This window comes from Pinus tabuliformis, chromosome 4_1, assembly GCF_031772625.1.
Source record: "Pinus tabuliformis cultivar Carrire ecotype Pingquan chromosome 4_1, CPIR1, whole genome shotgun sequence".
Taxonomy (NCBI): Eukaryota; Viridiplantae; Streptophyta; class Pinopsida; order Pinales; family Pinaceae; genus Pinus; species Pinus tabuliformis.
The window spans coordinates 458,206,017-458,229,382 of record NC_142303.1 but is presented as its reverse complement, the minus strand read 5'-3'; the positions used below and the strand labels follow the sequence as shown (position 1 = coordinate 458,229,382).

Sequence of the window (23,366 nt, the reverse complement as noted above, 5' to 3'; positions counted from 1 at the left end):
TGAGGCTTGTGACCCTATTTCACTCTATGACGGGGATTTGCAAAGGTAATTGGCAGTATATTTTGCATCTTTTTTTGGCCTTATATTTTAAAGAGTGCAGGGATCTATTGCTTATTACACTGGCAATCGATGCTAGCGCTCGATAGTCATGTTGGTTCTTCATCTATTTTTCCTTTGTGCATGTTATTCGTTTGAGCCTTTTTAAAAAAATGTGCTTTTGTGTTACAACTTATGGCCTTTGTTTTTCTTATACAAGAATGGTCGTGAATGGTGTTCTGACTGTCTTTGGTATTTTGGCACTCTGTTATGATTTTATTTCCGCCAGTTGGTGCAACTATTATTATGTGTCGATTCTTTTTGTTATGATTTTCTTTCTGCCATCTGGTTAGTGTGGTGTATCGTGTGTTTCTATGTTTTCTCAATCTTTATTGGGCTGGTGGATTATTTGTTCCTCTTCTCTTGTATTGTCCTTCTAGTTTGTAAAAGGTAGATTGTGCTAGAAAAACAGAGAGCAATTCTTGGATCATCATGAGGAGTCTGGTTTGGAGGCTTTCTTTAGATGTTAAGCTCTCTTTGGAGATCCTTTATGTAATACCTTTTTTGAATTAACAGAATTGTTGCAGCTTACAAAAAAAATATCATTTAATATAATTTTAATGTCGCCTATGTGACATAGAGAAAAAGGTGAAATGGTGTTCTATTAAGGTACTCTGTGGTGTAAAGGTTATTGGTTTGAAATTTGATGGGCAAAATTCAGCCATGCTAAGGGCTAGTGTGACCACTAGGTGCGATCCCCAGGTGATTTTAATGACTTAGATGCCCCTGGGTCGCGGCTTCTCAAGCCACAAGTTAGGCGTGCCAATCATCTTAAGACTCACATAACCTAGCAAATATATATATATATATATATATATATATATATATATATATACATATAAAATTTTTATATCATTAAGGAAAAATGGTTAAGAAGTTTTTTTTTCGTGAATTCCTGCTAATGATTTAAGAAATCAAAATGAAAAGAGATCACATTGAAATCTATTCTAGAGAAGGCCCGACTTTCCAAAAGGACACTAATGAAAGAGTCAAGACGAAAACTAGATTGCAGTCGTGTGCTTACTTCGCAGAGGCATAAATGTGTTATTCAATTTAAGAAACAATAGAAAAAATAGAGTTACAATATCCTTACTTGACAACCAAAAGAAAAACCATGTAAACACTTCCTACGCTATTTAAAAAGACCAAAGTCACCATACTTACCATAAAGAGTTACATGCCACATGACTATACTCTAAAAGAGAGACAAGGAACTACAAAATTGATGCTGCCAAGGAACCACCAGAAAACCATGCCAGGAGTGCAACCAGAACGAGAGCCAGGAATGCCATTGTAATTGAGGAGAATGAAAGCCAAGAGTGCAATAGGAAGTAGCCAACCATTCTAGCGCCATCACATCATTTGCTGGATGAGACCGATCGAAGGAGACTAGTCGGAGATGAGAACCGATGAAGGAGGCATTGGATTTTGTTGAGGAGAGGTAGTGATCGGGGGTGCCACAACCAAAGACACTTCATTTATAACCACATGAGCCTCACGATCCTCCACATAATCCTCCATTGATTCAATATCCAAAGTAGGTACTACATATTTCTCCACTCTAGCCAGTCTGGTGTCAACGTCATCGAGGTTGAAGCAAAGATTCCTTAGTATCCTTTTGATGTCTTCCTGTCCTGCAAACAATTGATAATTTTCGACTTGTTTGTCCCTTATAGCCATGCATAGGAAGATGTCAAGTTGTTGGTGCAGACTGATATAGTGAAGAAAGTGTAGGCGGTTTTTCCTGAACCACCCCGGGTCCAGAACCCAATTGCATATATGTCTAGAGACTTCAGAATCAAAGAAATAAGATCTCCCTCCAAACTCTTTTGACTCTAATATTAAGATGTCTCTCTGGACTTCCAGAGGGATAGAATCAAAGAAGTTCACCATTGAATCCCATCTAAAGAGCCTGTGTGTAGATGATTAGGAAGTTGAGCGTCCGCCCCTCCGACTAAACTAACGTTGTCGTGGAGCCATGAAACTAAAAGTGCCCTCAGAACCACACTAATTGAGTAACCCAAAGAAAAAATAAGCATTAACTACAGATACTTCCAAGAAAAGGCAATAGAACCCGAGCGAAAAGAAAAATGGTATCGCTCCAAATAGTAGAGGAAATTGGGGGTGTAACTGGTGGCACATTTGTGTATATCAAGTGAATAAACGATAAATCCATAAACCATAAGACTTGGGCAGAAAGCATCGCGAAAATTGGACACTTAACCGTTGGGAAACCACTTAGGAAGGGAGAAACAATAGGAAACCACACCCACAACTCAACCTTCTAGAATCAAATGGAGAAGGAGCCTGGATACCAAACCCCACATACCAAGGTAGGGCAGTTAAAGGATACACTAGTGGGTTCAGATCTTTGGAGTGACAAAGGTGAAAATATTGCCACCAATTCGAAGGACGACCCTGAGCTTCTGTTATAGAGGAAGCAGATGAAGAAAATCGACCTACTAACAGAATGCCAAAACTAAAAAAGCATTACAAGCAACAGTTAATCAGATTGAAACATTATATACCATAACTAGAAAGTAAACATAAAAAAGGCGATTAACGATTGAAAAAAATAAATATACCAGAAATACCAAATTTACATAAAATGGTTAAGGACTTACCAGTAACATAATATAAATGACTAAAGTAATTTTTTAATTTAAACTTAACTCGAAATGTTTAACTTGTGAATATTGCGTATTGAGAGCGATGTAGTTCACTTAAAAATTACAGTGAGTACGAGATTGAGTTACCAATTCTATGAAAAAAATCCTTTCTACTTTTAGATAATAAAATACTTTATATATTTAAATAGCCTAATTCTTTACTTACTTTTCAAATTCTAATTTAAAATATATTACGCATATTTAAATGAATTAGTTCTGTCTGTGCATGTGTTTTTTAATTAGTTTGAATGCATTACTTTAATGTGGGTTGATTATAAAGTTTTTGTTGTGAGGTGTTCTTGACCATCATATTATTTAAAATAAAACAAAAATAAATTAAATTATTTAAAATAAATTATAATATTTTTAATATAATATTTTATAATTTATAATTATTTTACAGATAATATAATTTAATAGGTATAATATTTATTAAAATATATAATTTATATTTATAGATTAGAGTTAAAGTACTTTAAGTTTGGTTTAAAGCATTGTCATAGGCATACTAATATATTTTTTAATATATTATTTTATAATTTATATCTATAATTAACATAATTTAATGGTGTAGTCTAATTTATAGATGAAATGACATTTTTTAGAGTTAATTTTAATCAAAATCTGGTAGAGATAGATGAAATTGTTTAATCTATAGAATACGAGTGCTCTATGGGTTTTCCAGGGTTCTTAATCCATTTATGTATTCAAAAATATGTTATAAACAACAAAAAATCACAATCTTGCTTAAAATTGTATTGTGTGAAAAAAGTTATTCCGTAAGTTAGACTATGCCTAATTTAATATACATAACATTTTTTATTATTATGATTTATATATGGTTAGGGTTAAAGCACCATAGATTAGGTTTAAAACATAATATTTAATAATTTACAACTATCTTATGGTTGTTCTTATGTAATATATAAAACATTTATTATAATATATAATTTTTACCTATAAGTTAGGGTTAAATTACTATGAATTAGGTTTAAAGCATCAAAGCAGGCCAGAGTAAGAAGCAATATGCTCAGTCAAGCTTGAAAAGATACACTTGATACATTTTATGAATGAAGTTCGCAAGTCCTCAAAAGGGAAGGGATTGCATAGACAAAAGCTCAGTAGCAATCAACCAATTTTTTATTCACCATTGTTTTTACTATCCTTTTAAACCACTTTTCACATATGTTTGGGCATATTTGGAATATGATTTAGGGTTCAATCTTATATATTTTTATTGACTTCAAAGATATCTATTATATATAGTTTTATTTCATATATAGATATTATAAATAAACTTAGATCCATCTTAATTCTAGATCTATAAAGTGTTTAAGGAGATCAAATCTCTGGATGTACAAATCTTTCCTCAAGTTTTACACTCAAAAAAATTATTTGTACCTAAAGATATTTGATTTTTTTACACTTGATAAATTTTGAGTTAAAATGAATCTAAACTAATTATAATCTTAACGAAATTTTTAATCTATTATAATTAGGTCGATAAGCCTTTCTCTTGAATTAGTTAACCTGACAATTTCGTATACCATTTTTACTAGCTCGTGACACTTGTGCAATAACTCTATCTCTATTGTCGTGACGTTTGTCGTCACAACTATGATTTCCAAAAACTCCATTTTCGGAACTTTGCACTTTGTGAGAGAATTCCATGGTGGCGAGTTCGTCGAGGTATAGCCACAAGAAGTTATTATTTGCTACACTTGTTGTCTTCGATGGACTCTGCAATCAAACCTATGTACATAGTGCAAACCAGGGCATACTTGGGAAAGAAAATGTTGAGAGGATCAATGATTGTGATAATGACAGGCGGAATGGGGTATCAAACCAAGGACAAAATTATTGAGGACCTTATGAACCCCTCCATTGACAAAAATCAACTCACACAATCCACTGGTCAGCAAAGACAATGAATGAAGGGTTTTAGGAATAGGAAGATGGTGAACAACATCCAAGATTGGAGACAGAATCTTCTTCATCCTCCTCAGAGATATGAGTCTATATCGACAAAGCAAGATAGTAGGGAGAAGACAAATTTGGATAGATCCAGTGTACCAAAGTTGGTGCAGGAAATTGAAGAGAAGCTTAATAAAGGAAAGGTTGAATGCATGACATGCTATGAAATAGTTGGACGATCAATGACAATTTGGTATTGTGGTAGCTGTTATGCCATTTTTCACCTGTATTTCATAAGGAAATGGGAAAGAGCTCCATCCTCTGTAGATTTGTCTATTGGACAGAGTCAAGGTTCTGTTGAAGCCTCAAAAATCGGGTCTACAACAAGGGGGATACCCACCCGGTTTGGACCTTGGTTAGCAGCTCCTTTTCCATTTGGTATAGTGGGTCCGACTGGGGATATGGGACCAGTTTCCCAATATATGTGTGTGTGTGTTGAGAATTGATATTTCTTTTCTAATAATTCCTAAGTAAAATGATTTTATTCTAAATCTAATCTAACCACATGCAATTGTATTCTAATAAACAGAAATATCTAATTCTAAACTAACCCAGGATGTAATCTTTCTGTTATGCGATCTAAAATGATTTCAAATAACAGTTGGTAATAAAGATCATTCAACTGCTATGAGAAAAGAATTCAATAAAGATAAACCATTTCGTATAAAAAGTTAGACGAAACAATTGTGAAAAACATATCGCATAATAAGCTACTCATATATTAAACATAAATAAATAACTATCACCGTACATAAGTGCCAAATGATAACTCAAGCATTCACGCATTAATATATAAATAACTGAACATGAATATCACCTTAACACATAAGCAGAAATAGTTAAGAGATAAAAGTACCATTTATAACTAGTTTTACTCATGAACTAGTTCTATTTATCTCTTCTTAATCCAACATCCACTAAGAGTACAAAAGTGAAACATCAGTAGTAGATATTAAACGCAGATATCAATAAATCATGTTCCATTCATTCATCAAAACCTCATCGGAGGGTGCAAAAGTGCATGTTCTGAGGACAAGTTTTTGACAAATTTCATGACCCTTCTCTAAATGCATGAGAATGGTTTAAATACTACTAACTAAATCTAAAAATAATTTATTACAAAAATGTAGGATGCGGTTTAAATGACCTTCCTCATTTCAGGCAAAAATAAAGCAAAATTAAAACTAAACTACATTTAAAACTAAAACTAACAACTAACTATCTATGTATTTGTTCCTTGTAGTCGCAAGCGTTCAACATTTGCTTGAGGAGAGTTGGCTGGCCGACTTCCGATTTTAGTTGTCCTACGAAAACGGAATCGGCAAGTGTTGGCGCCATCTTCTCGGCAGAATTGATGATACATTTGAGAGTCATGCACTAGCTGTGTGGTTTTACCAAGTACGTCCAGTAAGAATCCCAATTCAACTTAGTTAACCTTTTAATGGGCTCTTCCTTTTCTTGAGCCTTCTGTCTCCAGCCTGTCCATAGATACTGTACATTCGGTAGATATCTACATACCACTTGATGATATACCTAATAAATACCACTGGTCTAGAGTTCAAGTTTTGCCTTTCGCCTTTAGCGCTTTTTCTACAAATTTCCGGGCTTACAGGCGACTAAGCAATTAGAGGCTTTCCATCTCGAGGGGTTTTCCTGGCGATGGCGCAATTAGCACTAGGCGCTAATGCGCATTGGAAACTGCCTCCGTTTCTCGATCCGGTCTTCCTTGGTGCGATTTTCGCCTCTTGTGCGCTTTTTGTTAGAGGATATAAAGCTTAAATTTTGTGAAAATAACGATTCTGTGAGTTCGCGGTTTTGAGCTTTAAATTCTCTATACGTGATATCAACATTATCTAGTACCCATTTAACCATGTCCTTGTATGGAAGAATTTTGGGCCTCGCCACTATCCTGTGCAAGAATGAACATGCTAGTTCTGTAATAGACGCCTTAGACGACTCGTGCGAGCCTGCAGTAGCCATAACCTCCATTACCTTGGGATTTTCTTCCTCGAGCAGACTATACATGCCTTCCCAAGTAGTAATACCGACATCTTTGTTACAGGTGGTGTCTGTGTATAAGGGCGTCATTTCTTTATCTTCAGAACTCAGAGCTTTACCCTTCTTTCCCATAATATCTTGAACACTGCTATGTATACTTCTTTGCTCTTCGCTCCTGCAGTTTATAAATGAGGTGAGAATAATGATAGGAAAAAGGTGACGGGAAAGCTTTAAATGCGGAAAACATATAAAATATACCACCTTACATGAAATGGATCTTCGATAAGATCAAAACCATATTTCATTAATGATTGCCAACTAACTCATTGATTAACATTAACGCGCATAACCGGGCCTAGGTTTATGGAAAAAGATTTTTTGAACAACGAGCTCTGAATATCTGCGATAAGGCGATTTTGCGATTTGCTTTGCAACATCGCAGATCGCAGTATCGCAGATCACAATATCGCAATATCGCAAATATGTTGCGTGTGGTAATCTTCCGTCAATGTGTTTTCTGTGAAATGCGATTTGCGAGATGCGCCATCGCATATCGGCGGTTTGAGGCATTTCAGCGTAAGTTATGTTTGAGGCATGTGATGCGATGAGGGTATTTTGATGCGTGATTTCGCATCGCGATTTCGCATTTTTAGGATTCCGCTTGTAGGAAGGAATCCATTACCCTTTTTGCGATGTGACGCGCTTTAAGGAGTTATTTTATTCTAACTTATCATAAAACTTAAGTATATTTAGATTTTGGTATTCTCCTAAGTTTATGATAGTAAGTTTTATTAAAAAAGGAAATACAAGCGTTAATCGATTTTTTAAATTTTTGAATAAGGGTCCCAACTTATTTAGTATTAGTGATAAAACTAAATAAGAAGGGGGGTTGTTGTTGGCCACAACAATTGCCAATTCACTTGGAAGAACTAGTTATCTCTGCTTTTCTTTTGAATTTTCTAAACTTCCAAAACATAAATTTTTCTAGAAAATAAAACTTTATTATGGAAAGATAAAATACATTATGCTTTTAGCTGTCTATGATAGTTTGTTTCTTCTATGTTAACTTTGGTTATTTACTTCCTAGAGCTAGTCATTGTATCTACATCAGTCACCACTTGGTTTATAAAGATAAAAACAAAACCTTCTCTATAAATCAGTTTTAAATTTGCTCATTTGTCGTAGGTAGAGCCTCTGCTGCTAGCAGGCGTTTATAGCCTCGACAGGGTTACCTGTTACCCAACAATGATCATGTATCCCACTTGGAGAAATATACAATTTTCAAAGAGAAATCCATATCCACACTTATTGCTTTCATTTTCTTTTAATCCTTAAAGAACAATGCCTTGGTTTGGTAGCCAAATTATGACAGTGCCACTCACTTGATTTATAGATTTGCTAAACAAGTTGGCTCGTGATGAGACCCCTTGTCTTTTGATTGCAACAATCTTGAGTCATTGCCCTGTTGCGGTATGAAGTTTTGGCAAAGTCAGCAAGCTATAATATCTATGATCATGATAAGTCGGCTCGTGATGAGACCTCTTATTCTTTAAGTTAAAGTGTATCGTTGGATTATTCCTTGAAGCTCGTAATTCCCTAGGTGGGGAGGAAGTCATTGTTTCCTTAAGAATAGCTCTGGACGACAATGGTAGAGTTTTTGGAAAGAGCTTTTCTATAGAGAATCTTCGTTTTGTTATCGATATCTTTCATTTGACTGATATAAAACAAATTCTCACTAAAGGTCGCTTTTTATCAAAATTTACAAGGTTTGAAACTAGTATCATTTTTAGGCTTATAGCCTTTTGACTATATCTTTGAATAATAATGACCAATTTTCTAAATCATTTCTATTTATACAAAGTGAAAAAACAAAATCTAAAAGAAATACTTGTCTTTTTCGTGAATTCCAAATGTAACCATTTACAACTGGTTTTATTACGAAAATAAAGGGAAAAACTAATCTACAAAAATAGAAGAATGATATCCTATGGAAAGTATTTTTTGAGGATCTGCCCGTTAATAGGTAAAGATTCTCTTTTTCCTGTTAAATCCTGTAACATAAAAGTAGATGGGCCTATGATTTCTGCAATTTGGAAAGGGCCAATCCACATTCGTTGAAATTTCATATGTTTTCCCTTTTCCTCGTGAGCCTTGTCCCATTTTAAAACTAGATCTCCCATCTGAAAGTCCTTTCTAGATATCATGTTTGAATCAAAAGAAGCTTTTACTAATGCTTGGTGATGAGCATGAGTTATTTTAGCCTGTTCTCGTTGCTCTTCTGGCTTAAGGATTTGTAGATGCTGTTGAGTCTTGAAAATGTCATTCATTCCCATTACACTTTCACTATTATGTCCATTATATCACCTCCATTTCACTACTATGTCACCACATTCATCCCACTCTCATTATCATTGGGCCACATTTATGTTTTTCCAATCTTTATTAATTCTAAGCCTTTTAAGTGAATTTGTGGTTAAAAATTAGAAAATAATGTGCATATGCTTATACCTAACAAATTGGTTAAGATTGTTGACATGTGTAGGTTGAAAGGACGCTTCTAGAAGACCCTTATGTGGCACTCTAAGGCCAAATTCGAATTTGAGTGGAAAGAATCATGGGATCATGAGGATATGTGTCACAACTCCTAATTATATTGTAACTCTAAGAAGACATGTGTCTTATCAGTTCCTATTTTGATTAGGACTCTAGAGTTAGAGGGAGAGATTCATGGACTCTCATTAATGAGATGGCTTCTCATATTTTTGTATAAATAGGAGATCTCTCTCCTTCATTTGTTAGTCTTTTTAGCTTGTGAGTCTTAGCTTGTTAGTTCTTAAGCTTGTTAGCTTGTGAGATGGCTTTGGAAAGATTTGGAGAACTTTGTTGTACTTTGTAATTTTGAAGAATTTGAATAAAGCTTTGATGTTCTCAACATGGAAGGAGATGTGAAGTAGATGTCATTGAGCATACTAGAATGTAAGGTAGAGTAGATTTCATTTTGTAATTTTGCTTTGATTTCATTATGTCAATTGATTGCTTTCAAGTTTGATAGATTAGATTTTCCATTCATGCAATTTTAATTCATGTAAGTGTGTTCAACCGGTTGATTGTAGATTGGTTTTTCTTTACATGTTTTTGCATCAAATAGTGACATGAGATTTACCTCTATGCTGACTTTGTTTTTTTTAGCTTTTCAATTTCAGTTATGCTTTGATTTCAATCTTATTCATTTGCTTTATTAGTTAGTTTAGATATCAGATTTCTCAAGTTGTTGATGATTACCTCTGAAAGCCATAGCGAGACTAACTGGTGAGGGGTCAGACTATGAATTGATGTGATTTGATTTTAAGTTTACTTTTCTGCAATTAGATATCAAATTGCTCAAGTTGTTGATAATTACCTCCGAAAGCCATAGCAAGACTAATTGGTGAGGGGTCAGACTATGAATTGATGTGATTTGATTTTAGTTTTACTTTTCTGCAATTAGATATCAGACTGCTCATGTTATTGATGATTATCTCCGAAAGCCATAGCTTAGACTACCTGGCGAGGAATCAGACTATGAATGATGTGATTTGATTTTACTTTTTATTGGTTTGCAGTTTTTTATTTGTTTGAGTGCAATAGCTTAACTTTTATTTCCATATTTAGACAAGCAGCAGAGACAGTGATTTCATGATCAATATTTCATCTTTTGCTTGATTAAAGTAGCTGCATACTTACACTTTTGTTTAAGTACTAATTCCATCAATAACATGTTTTAAGATCTTTTGAAGTGCTAAGTTTTGGAAGTTACCATTAGGGACATAGACCTTGTCTTGAAATCTACATCCATACTTGACCTTTAAAAGTATTCTTAAGACCTTAGAATAGGATTTCCATTTGCATTAGATACTTTAGGAGATCAACAAGAACAAAACCCCAAAACAAAATAAAATCTATAAAACAACGAAGTAAGAAAAAGGTTAACTAAGCACATATGGTGCACCACACTTCATCAGTTTACGATACCCGGATTGATAATTTATGTAGAGAAATTTAAGACGTTAAATTGACTAGACAGCTGCCTTAGTTGTAAGGAAGAAGTTGGTGCTTCATCAATATATTGAACTAAGGCCAAAGAGGGAATTGCTAGATGAGTTGGAAGAACCACTTCTTTCCCAAAAACTAAATTAAAGGTAGAAGTGCCAATGGAGGCTTTCTGCATTATTCGGTCTACCCATAGAGCATATATTAAGGATTTGTGCCAATTCTTATGATTTTGATCAATGGTTCACTTAATGATTCTGATTAAGTTTTTATTCGTAGATTCAGCTAACCCATTCCCCTGTGGGTAATAATTGGCAGATTATTTAAGATTAAAACTTCTTTTGAGTGCAAATTCAGTCATAGCATTGCCAGAAAAATACGATGCATTATCAAACATTAAAGCAGAGGGTAAACCAAACCTGGTGATTATGAACTGATCTATGAAATCAATGATGTGTTCGGCATTAGATGTCTTGATAGGAACTGCTTCTATCCATTTAGTAAAATAATCTGTAGCTGTAAGGATATACCTATGCTATTTAGAAGAATGAAGAACAATCTCCCCTATTATGTCCAATCCCCATTGATCAAAAGGCTTTTCAATGTTGACTGGTTGCAAAGGCAATGATGGTTTCTTTTGTCTCCCAGCAGCAGTTTGACAAACTTGACATTTCCTTACGTAGCTATGCACGTCTTTGAATAGTGTGGGCCAGTAATAGCCTATGCAGAGGATTTTATGTGTAGTAGCATCTCCAGCATAATGTCCACCTGCTGGTCCATCGTGGAGTTCCTGCAACACCTTTTCAGCTTCAGATTTCTCAAGACATCTAAGGAGAACAAAATCATAATTCATCCTAAAAAGTACATCGTTTACGAGCTAATATTGCTTAGCCTTCAACCTTAAGGCTCTTTTCTTTGTATAATTGAGGTTTGAAGGGGAATATTCATTCTTTAGATAAAATATGATATTAGCATATAATGAATCAACATCGTTTAGGCTTACCTCGTACATTTGTATCTCTACAGATGGTATTTCATAAATAAGCGATGCTCCGGCCAGCATTTTGCAAAAGCCTTGACCTTTTACAATACTTGCTGGTTTAATTTCAACGTCATATTCTTGTAATGCGGTAACCCAATTGGCTCTTTTTTCACTCACATCTTTCTATACTAAGAGATTTGTTACCACTGGAAACGGTCCTATGATTTTTTTATGGGTTTTAAGCAGAAAGGGTCTGAAATATTTTATCGCTTTGAAAACAGCATAAGCTTGTTTCTCTATGTCTAAATAATTTAACTCAGCCCCTTGTAGATTTGAACTGAAAAAAGAAATTGGGACTTCTGCCTTGTCTTGATTTGCTTGAGTGAGTATCGCAGCATATGATCTGTCAGAGGCAAATGTATATAAAATGAAAGGATCGGAAAAATTTTGAGTTGCTAAAGATGGAGCATTAACAATCGCAACAATCACTTGTTTGATCAGATTGAATGCTTCATATTCGTCTTGGCCCCATTTGAAGATTGAGTTCTTTTTAATCATTGCTTGTAAAGGAGATATGATTCTTGAAAAATCTGGAACGAATCTCTTTACAAAATTAATCTGGCCAAGGAAAGATTGCATAGCTTTCTTGTTGTGAGGCAAAGGTATTTCCGAAATCTCCTTGATTCTGTCGGGATCGATATGGATTCCAGATTTTGACACTATAAATCCAAGAAGTTTTCCTTCACTTAATGCAAAAAAGGACATTTTTGGGTTAAGTTAAATTCCATACCTTAGACAATGTTGGAAGATCTGTTTTAAATCTCTGAGATGATTGCCTCGTTTCTTGGAATATATAGTTATATCATCCAAGTAGATTACTACTGATTTGTTTACTAATCCCTTAAATGCGATGTCCATGGCCCTTTGGAATGTGGCACCAGCATTGATTAGAACAAAAGGCATCTTTTGATATCCATAAGTGCCCCATTTGCTTCTGAATGTGGTTTTTAATTGATCATCGGGATGGACCAAAACTTGGTTGTAGCCAGAGAAACCATCCAAGAAGGACATTAATTCTGATCCTGCAACTGCCTTCAATATTTGCTCCATAGGAGGCAAAGGAAAATGATATTTTTGGCAGGTTTTGTTAAGATTTCAAAAGTCAATGCAAATTCTAATGTCTCCATTTTTCTTTCTAACAGGAACCATGTTGGAAACCCATTTAGAATGTCTAACGGGAAAAATTATTTTGGCTTTCAATAACTTATTGAGCTCATATTTGATTTGGTTTTCTAGATTAGGATGAATCTTTCTCAACTTCTGCTGGATAGATTTTTCATCGTTTATCATTGGGATAGTGTGTTGGATGATAGAAGTGTCGTAAGTCTTAAGTTCATCATAGTTCCAAGAAAAGACACTTTTGTATTGTTTCAAGAGACGAACATACGCTAATTTTTCTTCAGGATCCAGGCCAAGGCTTAGGTTGATATTCCGTGGCTTGGTATCAGTTCCTAGATTTACTAATTCATAGTTCAGAGTTGAACTTTGAAGTTTTGAATTGGTAGATCTTTTGAATCGATCTTTCAAATCATATAGGTCTTCTAATTTCACTACTGACTTTAGCATAACATTATTAGTGCTATCTTGTTGCAATTGTCTGTCATGTTGGTCCTCATCAATTATCTGATTGGTGTAAGATCCCTCTGATGTGAGGAAGTTTACAATATCAGGATCATCGTTGAATATTCTCCAATTGGTAATGTTATCAAGAATCGAGGGTCTAAAGATTAATTCGATTGAAAATCTATCGGGGCTATAGTCTTCTGAGGGAATGAGCTTGGAAGCTACGTTTTCCAAGAGGTCAGCACTAGCATTCTGGAGTCTAGGAATTGATGAAATATTAAATGCTATAAAATGTTCAGTCAGATCTTGTACTAAAGATTGGTAATGCTTTAAATGACCTGATAGACAATGTATAGTATTCCGTACCTGTCTAACAACAATTTCAGAATCTCTGAAGACTTGTAGATATTTGATATCTAATCCGATTGCTTTGTATAATCCTTGGACTAAAGCCTCCTATTCTGCAGTATTATTGGTGCAATTGAACTTGAGTCTACAAGTCAGCATAGTTTTGTTTCCCTCTGGACTGATTAATACGCATCCTGCTCCTGCTCCTTCGTTAGACTTAGAACCGTCAAAAAATAACTTCCAAAATAAAGATTTATTTACAGGACTATCTATAATATTAATGCATTTAGAATTATCTGTTTGAGAAAAAATTTCTACTTGAAATAAAACAGAATGTTCTAAGTAAGGTGAAGTGTGAGCATTAAAATTTCCTAAGAAAGAATCAACAAAATAGTTGCCAGTAATATTATTGTTGTATGCTACTGGTTCATTTCACCTTCCAATTCAATTACTATGTATTTCTGATGTCTTTCTTGCTCAACCTTTATCTGATTTGGTTTACCATTGTAAGGGAGCCACATGTGCGACCAATCGGTTGCAAAGTATCCATGAAGTTTTTCTGACCAATCTCTGCTAAGAATTAAGCCATAAAATTCTGGAATATTTGCAACTAAAATGTCGATAACTTGACATACCTTTGGATTAGATGATATCCTTATGGTAACCTGATTTAATTCGCCGATCACTTCAACTTGCGACCAATCCAGCTGCACTATGCGCACAACAGATTTTTTAGGTTGAACGTTCAACTTTGCACATATCGATTTAGGTAAGATATTAGATGAAGCTCCAGAATCAACTAAACAATTATGAAAATTTTTGTTGAAAACTTCATAAGTAAGAAGAAATGGGGGAGTATGAGATCTCGACCTTCCTCCAATTAAAGCGATATCGTTTGGATCAACTTTATTAATCACATTAGTTGGAGGTCTTCCCATCTCATGGGAAGCTTGAGAGATTACAACGGCGGGCAGAGGTGCAACTGGTACTGCATGTAATTCTTTCAAAAGTACCTTTTGCTGATGTTTTAACTTGCTCAATTCATAAAAAGTAATATTAGCCCTAGTCTTCTTCATGTCTTATATGATGTTATACTCCATTTCATCCTAATCAATCAATGTTTTAGATGGAGTTGGTGAATCTGTTTGGACTGGGCTTGTTTGAGTCGCTTTGGATGTCGTTTTCTTGGCTGCGACTTTATCCTTAGGCATTGAGATTGCACTCTTTGGATTAGGAGTAGGTTGAGGAGGATCGAGTTGATTTCTACTTCGAGTACTAACGGTGATGCCTCTTGATCCTCTTCATCTGGGAGGATGAAACCCCACATACCTTTTACCTCTACAACTTCTTCTTCATCGGTAGGTTCTTCGGTAGCAATTTCCTCTTCTTCCTCTTCTGATTCAGCATTTGTAATAGCGTTATGAGGCTTTGAATCAGTCGTAGTATTTCTTCTATAAGGCTTGTACGGTTTTTTAGAAGAAGTCTCTGCTACTTGTTTCTTAATGTCAACCATTTCGTTAGACATGGTTTTCAAAACTTTCTGCAATCCTTCTAAATCGAATGGATCTTTCGATTGTTTTTTCTTGGGATCTTCCTTAAAAGTAACCTTCTTAGATTTTCATTCATCAACGACGTTTTTCTTTTCTAAAGCTATGATACGTTTCTCTGCCGCTATTACTTCCTTCATATTGTCAGCTAAAGTTGTTTTATTAGCCCTATCAACGAAGATTGCTATGTTTGATGGTAAAGTAGATATGTACCATTCACTTCACACTTCTTCGCTAGGCTTAGAAGTAGTAGGAATTTTGTTCAACAGTTTATTGAAACGTGAGTTAAAATCTTTGATAGGTTCCTTTGACTCAGCCCTAAGGTTAGACAGGTCATTGATCAATGTCGTGGTAGACTCGTCATCACCGAACTTAGTCAAGAATTGTTCTTGGAAGATATCCCAACTAGTGATAGATCCAGATGGTAATGAGAAATACCATGATCTGACTGTTCCTTGCAAAGTGTAAGGAAAGATTCGGACAACATCATCTTCATTAGTAACTCCATTGAGATTTATAGATAACATAAAGTTGTTAATATTTTCTTCTGCTAGCATGCCTGCTTCGAGATTAAACTTAGGCAGCCATTTTTCAGGATGGGCCGGTATTTGACTCAAGGGCGTAGGCATTAAGACTGCCCCTGGGTTATTCCATGGAGATTGGGCCATCGCTGAACTACTAACAGAAGAAAGCACAGAAGATGATCCCTGCGGTTGGGAAGATGAGGATATTACAGTTCCAGAGGATTGAGGCCAGAGGATTGAGAAGGAGATGTTGAAGTTCCAGTGGACTGGTGGACAATAATCTGAAGTGGAGGGGTGGACGGTTGACTTCGCGGTGGAGAGGTTGAAAGGGATGATGATGGCGAAAGAGTCTTGCTATCAGACCCTTTACGTGATTTCCTTGCTCTCTTCCTTGTAGGTAGAGGTAACTCGGTTGGCTCAATACCAAACTTTTTGCTCTTTAATCTGGTAAGAGGATGAGCAGGGTTATATTGCAAAGTCACATTGCCTTGAGATTTATCAGATCTTTGAGGTGATATAGAAAATCGCTGAAGTTTATGAATCAAAGATTCAACTTCAGGAGGTTCAATAGTAGATTTATTTGAAATGTCAAGGTTTGTGGCAGTGGTTGTTGTCCTTTCGACTTCTTGCTCAATATTTAAAGATTTAAAGTGTGATGGAGAAGTCGGGGGAGATGGTGAGGGCGATTTACTCTCAGAATGGTATTTAGATTTAGACTTACTTTCCATTCACAGTTCGGAGCCCTCCTTCTAGCGCCAAATATGTTGAAGCCTCGAAAATCATGTCTACAACAAGGGGGATACCCACCCGGTCCGGACCTTGGTTAGCAGCTCCTTTTCTGTTTGGTATAGTGGGTCTGACTGGGGTTATGGGACCAGTTTCCCAATATATGTGTGTGTGTGTTGAGAATTGATATTTCTTTTCTAATAATTCCATGGTAAAATGCTTTTATTCTAAATCTAATCTAACCACATGCAATTGTATTCTAATAAACAGAAATATCTAATTCTAAACTAACCCGGGATGTAATCTTTCCGTTATGCGATCTAAAATGATTTCAAATAACAGTTGGTAATAAAGATCATTCAACCGCTATGAGAAAATAATTCAATAAAGATAAAACATTTCGTATAAAAAGTTAGACGAAACAATTGTGAAAAACATATCGCATAATAAGCAACTCATATATTGAACATAAATAAATAGCTATCACCATAAAGAAGTGCCAAATGATAACTCAAGAATTCACGCATTAATATATAAATAACTGAACATGAATATCACCTTAATGCAGAAATAGTTAAGCAAAAATAGTTAAGAGATAAAAGTACCATTTATAACTAGTTCTACTCATGAGCTTCAAGCAATAATGATTTATCTCTTCTTAATCCAACATCCACTAAGAGTACAAAAGTGCAACATTAGTAGTAGATATTAAACGCAGATATCAATAAATCATGTTCCATTCATTCATCAAAACCTCCTCGGAGGGTGCAAAAGTGCATGTTCTGAGGACAAGTTTTTGACAAATTTCAGGACCCTTCTCTAAATGCATGAGAAGGGTTTAAATACTACTAACTAAATATAAAAATAATTTATTACAAAAATGTAGGATGCGATTTAAATGACCGTCCTCATTTCAGGCAAAAATAAAGCAAAATTAAAACTAAAACTAACAACTAACTATCTATGTATCTGTTCCTTGTAGTCGCAAGTGTTCAGCATTTGCTTGAGGAGAGTTGGCTAGCCGACTTCCGATTTTAGCTGTCCTGCGAAAACGGAATCGGCAAGTGCTGGCGCCATCTTCTCGGCAGAATTGATGATACATTTGAGATTCATGCACTGGCTGTGTGGTTTTACCAAGTACGTCTAGTAAGAATCCCAATTCAACTTGGTTAACCTTTTAATGGACTCTTCCTTTTCTTGAGCCTTCTGTCTCCAACTTGTCCGTAGATGTTGTACATTCGGTAGATATCTACATACCACTTGATGATATACCTGATAAATACCACTGGTCTAGAGTTCAAGTTTTGCCTTTCGCCTTTAGTGCTTTTTCTACAAATTTCCGGGCTTACAGGCGACTGAGCGATTAGAGGCTTTCCATCTCGAGGGGTTTTGCCTGGCGATGGCGCAATTAGCGCTAGGTGCTAATCGTGCATCGGAAACTGCCTCTATTTCTTGATCCGGGCTTCCCTGGTGCAATTTTCGCCTCTTGCGAGCTTTTTGTTAGAGGATATAAAGCTTAATTTTTGTGAAAATAATGACTCTGTGAGTTTGCAGTTTTGAGCTTTAAATTCTCTATACATGATATCAACATTATCTAGTACCCATTTAACCATGTCCGTGTATGGAAGAATTTTGGGCCTCGCCGCTATCCTGTGCAAGAATGAACATGCTAGTTCTATAATAGACGCCTCAGACGACTCGTAAGAGCCTACAGTAGTCGTAACCTCCATTACCTTGGGATTTTCTTCCTAGAGTAGACTGTACATGCCTTCCCAAGTATTAATACCGACATCTTTGTTACAGGTGGTGTCTGTGTATAAGGGCATCACTTCTTTATCTTCAAAACTCGGAGCTTTACCCTTCTTTCCCATAATATCCAGAACACTGCTATGTATACTTCTTTGCTCTTCGCTCCTACAGTTTACAAATGAGGTGAGAATAATGATAGGAAAAAGGTGATGGGAAAGCTTTAAATGCGGAAAACATATAAAATATACCACCTTATGTGAAATGGCTCTTCGATAAGATCAAAACCATATTTCATTAATGATTGCCAACTAACTCATTGATTAACATTAACGCACATAACCGGGCTTTGGTTTATGGAAAAATCTTTTTCGAACAACGAGCTCTGAAGATCCGCAATAAGGCGATTTTGTGATTTTCTTTGCAATATCGTAGATCGCAGTATCGCAGATCACAATATCACAATATCGCAAATCCATTGCGTGTGGTAATCATCCGTCAATGTGTTTTCTGTGAAATGTGATTTGCGAGATGTGCCATCGCATATCGGCGGTTTGAGGCATTTCAGCGTAAGTTATGTTTGAGGCATGTGATGTGATGAGGGTTTTTTGATGCATGATTTCGCATTGCGATTTCGCATTTTTAGGATTCCGCTTGTAGGAAGGCATCCATTACCCTTTTTGCGATGCGACACGCTTTAAGGAGTGATTTTATTCTAACTTATCATAAAACTTAAGTCTTTTTAGATTTTTCGAGGGTATTCTCCTAAGTTTATGATAGTAAGTTTTATTAAAAAAGGAAATACAAGCATTAATTGACTTTTTAAATTTTTGAATAAGGGTCCCCACTTATTTAGTATTAGTGATAAAACTAAATAAGAAGGGGGGTTGTTGCTGGCCACAACAGGTTCCAACTGGAGATGCCCTGGTTGTCAGTCTATGCAGCTTTCACTCCCAAATGATATTCGTTACTATTGTTTTTGTGGGAAGGTGCAAGAGCAAGAAGTAGAATGTTATCTCACTCCACATTCATGTGGAGGACCATGTGGGAATCCGCTTGAAAAGGAAAAGAAAACTCCCATTTTCCCACACACATATACTCTCCAATGTCATCCAGGGCCTTGATCACTTTTCTCAGCAATTCCCTCCCCCCCAACGTTGACCATGTGGTAAAACAACAATTACAAGGAGATGTTCTGATCATAAATCGATTAAATCATGTGGATAATGTTGCGAAAATCCTCTCAAATGTGGACACCATTATTGTGACAATGTCTATTATGAAGGAACATGTGATCCTTGCAAGGTTCTAATAAAAGCTTCATGATTTTTTGGGTAAAAGGAGGAGATGATACTTTGTGGCGATATGGAGATCCAAGGGGAAATAGACTGGGAAAATGGTGTATTTGCATGAAAATTCTCTCTTGTTAGAATCATAAGTGCAAAAAGATATGTCATCCCGGAGAAAGTGGAGAGTGTGAACTATCACCTAGGAAGGTCAAATCTTTCCCATGTGGTAAAACTCAACTACAAAATTAGAGGAAGAGTTGTATGATAGCGTACCAACCTACTTAGAGGTATGTGAGAAGCTTCTTCCCTATGGAAAACATTTGTGTATAAATATATGTCACCAGGGGAAATGTCCTCCTTGTTTGTTTTTTGTTAATATAAAATCATGATGTGGATCATCATCTAAGTTGGTCCCTTGTTGGAAGACCATGGTATTCGTGGAGGAGAATGTTGAGTTCACATGTGAAAAGAATTGTGGACAAAAGAAAAACTGTGGTAGACATAGATGCAGTGAATGATGTTGCCCTCTTGCAAATCAAGGGGGTTTAATTATTCATTCAGGTGATTGGGATCCACATTTATGTCAAATACTCTGTGGAATAAAGTTGTAATGTGGGAAGCATTTTTTCTAAGAACTTTGCCATAGTGGCCATTTTCCACCTTGCCTTGAAACTATTTTCACTAATCTTTCTTTTGCATGTGGGAATACCTCAATTTCTCCTCTAGTCCCTGTGGAAAACCCATTCCTCAGACATGTGGTCATCCTGCGACTCATGATTGCCATTTCAGGGATTTCCCTCCTTGTACTATTCCTATTGCAAAAGAATGTGTTGGGGGTCATGTAGCTTTGAAAAAATGTGCCATGTGGTTCTTGGGACATTAGATGCAAGAAGATCTGTGGGAAACCATGTCAGTGTGGAATGCATGTGTTTACTAAGACATGCCATCTACCTCCATGTGACTCAGTTTACAAGGAAAATTCATCATTAGTAGGTAGAATCTCATGTGGGAAACCTTGTGGAGCTCCTCGGAGAGATTGCAGGCATACTTGTACTGCTTCATGTCACCCATCTCTTCCATTACCTGATACTAGATGTGAATTGCTAGTGACTATTACTTGTTCATGTGGTCGATTGACTACAAAGGTCCCATGTGATGCTGGAGGAAACAATACTAGAGTTGATCTTATCTTTGAATCCTTTGTTCTTCACAAATTGCCTGCTCCTCTTTAGCCAGTGCAGTCGAATTCAAATAGAGTGCCTCTGGGCCAGAGAAAGCTTGCATGTGATGAAGAATGTCTAAAGTTGGAGAAGAAGAAGATTTTGGTAGATGCTTTTGACATTTGTACAAAAGTTGATTTGCTAGGGGTGAATGAATCGATTTCAGAACTTCTGGCTGAGTTGATCTAGAGAGAACCACAATGGTTTTCGACTATTGAGGAAAGGTTTAGATTTTGGTTTTGGGGAAAGCAAAATCCAGCTCAAAGAGCATTCGTGTGAAGGTTTTTTGTGCTATGCCAAAGGACAAAAGGAATATGTTGAGACATCTTGCAGATTGATGGAACCTCTCCATATATTCAGCTGGATGGGAACCAAAACGTTTTCTAGTCATACAGGTTACACAAAAGTCAAGAGCCCCAATATGTATCATAATTCCCAAAGGGTCGCTTCTTACCATAGGGTCGGTGCAAGATCCACCTTTCAATTAAGTTGTAGATATGGATCCTAGGCTCGTCCTTGCATTGTTTGATTTACCAAGAGAAGCAAAAGTGAGTTCCCTGATTTTGAGATTTGGAGGTGAGTGTGAACTTGTATGGCTGAATGACAAGAATGCATTATACATATTTATAGATATCGTGAGGGATGCAACTTCTCTTAGACGTGTGGATCATGCTTCTATATATTGAGTTGCTATTATAGTCCCTCATAATGGTGGATTACCCAACCACAATGCCTGGGCAACAAAAGATGTGACAACAGAAAATGCTAATGCATGGAAAAAAATTAAAAAGAGAAAGAAAGTGTGTGGATGGAGGGTTCATGGGGGGAGGATTGGTCAAATGTTGAAGTATCGAGGCTAGTTTGGAAATTCCAAAGAAATCCTATTTTAACAACAAGAAATCCATATGGAGCTCTTGAGAAATATAATGCAGGAGAGACTTCATCAACTAATGTAGCCCAACCATCTTCAAAGCTTCTAACATCTATGGGTTCCACTGAAGTTTTATCCTCTCAAGAAAATCAAAATAAGCAGTCTTCCAGTGATGTGGATGATTGGGAGAAGGCTTTTGATTAGGTTATTTGGTTTACCATTTTTCTTTGGTTATATAGCTTACGAGGAGAAGCAACACATTTTGTCTCCCTCTGGTTCTGGTACAAGATCTATAGTTCAAAATTTTCAACCCTGGATAGCGAGTTTTAGAATTTTAAATTAAGATGTAGTAATGGGATACATTCTTATTCACCATTCTTTTGAGATGGGTCGACAATTTTGAAAGAAAAACACAATTTGGTCCATTGAGTCTTCTTTTCTTTGTTTACATCGATTTCACAATAATTGTGGAAAGTATACGTACACATGGATTCCTATTATGATAAACGTATTGGTTTTTCAGAGTCAATTCCCTTGATTTAAATTATGGATACAAATATTTTTTCATGCTTAAGTGAAATATATTATGCTTTCTCAAGTAAAATAAAGCTTTATTTTGTGATAAACTTTACTGTCAATAAGATACACTAATAGTTTTACCATTTTAGTATTGAATTTATTAAAATTCAATTTAATAGGGAAACCATTGCTAGTATTAGTCCTGAAGTTTAAGGGCTTTGCATTGTTTTTGGTTATATACTAGGAACTTTCAAACAGACTTCAAAGCCATGGATGTGCTTGAATTTTGACATGATTTTTCACCTAGTCTTGGGAAGGAACCCTAATCTCCAATTGTTGCCTATTATAATTTGTGATATTGTTGACTTCCATATATTAATGGTAAAGATTGCAGGAAAATAATGTTGTTACAAGACTGCACAAGGAACATTGGGAAACTAAGTCTAATATCAAGGTGTCTCCAGAAGCTCTTGAACCTTAAGAAGCTTGGAATTCTAAATGAGGAGCTTTGAATTCTAAATTGAGGTTCTTGTTGTAAGTTTTTTCAAGTGATTGTTTCACTTTTGAGTGTTGCAATGGCAAGATGAATTCCTGGGAATTATATGGGCAATCGTTTTGCAATGGTATTGAGAATTATTTGGGAAATCTTGCTTCACTGGTCTTTTGGAGGATCTCTTCCTTCAAGACAATCAAGATAAGCAAGACAAGAAATGATATACACTTATCACGACCAATGATGTTGAGAAGTGAAAGATATTTTCTACTCCCTAAACCTACATATCTTTTGGAGCTTCTATTTCCATTTCTCTAGAGCAATGCCTTTATTTTTTCTACTTTTATCAAATGAATATGAAACTAAGTTAACAGACCATTTACTAATACTTTAGTCAGCCTCCTACTAAGAGCCATTAGTTAACCTTTTCTGCACCTTGACTATCAGCCATTTCCAATTTTCTCCACCTTGACAATCAACCATTGCCAATCCTTTTAGTGTCAATCATTGGGTTTTAAAAATCCAATTTGTTTCCCTTCATATACCATTTTCCCCTTCATATGTATTGAAGGGAAAGAGAGTAGCATAATGTTATTGCTTATCAACTAGAATTGCATTGCAAGGAATGGATAATTTTTTTAGATTGATCTCTTTTCCCTTCATATGTATTGTAGAGGGAAGAGAGTAGAATAATATTATTTCTAGTCACTGG

At 35.7% G+C, this 23,366-nt stretch overlaps 1 pseudogene; it reads left to right on the top strand.

Annotated features, from left to right (window-relative positions):
- The first annotated feature begins 4,720 nt into the window (after positions 1-4,720).
- Positions 4,721-21,846, top strand: LOC149176390 (NF-X1-type zinc finger protein NFXL1 pseudogene; annotated as a pseudogene).
- Positions 21,847-23,366: the final 1,520 nt, after the last annotated feature.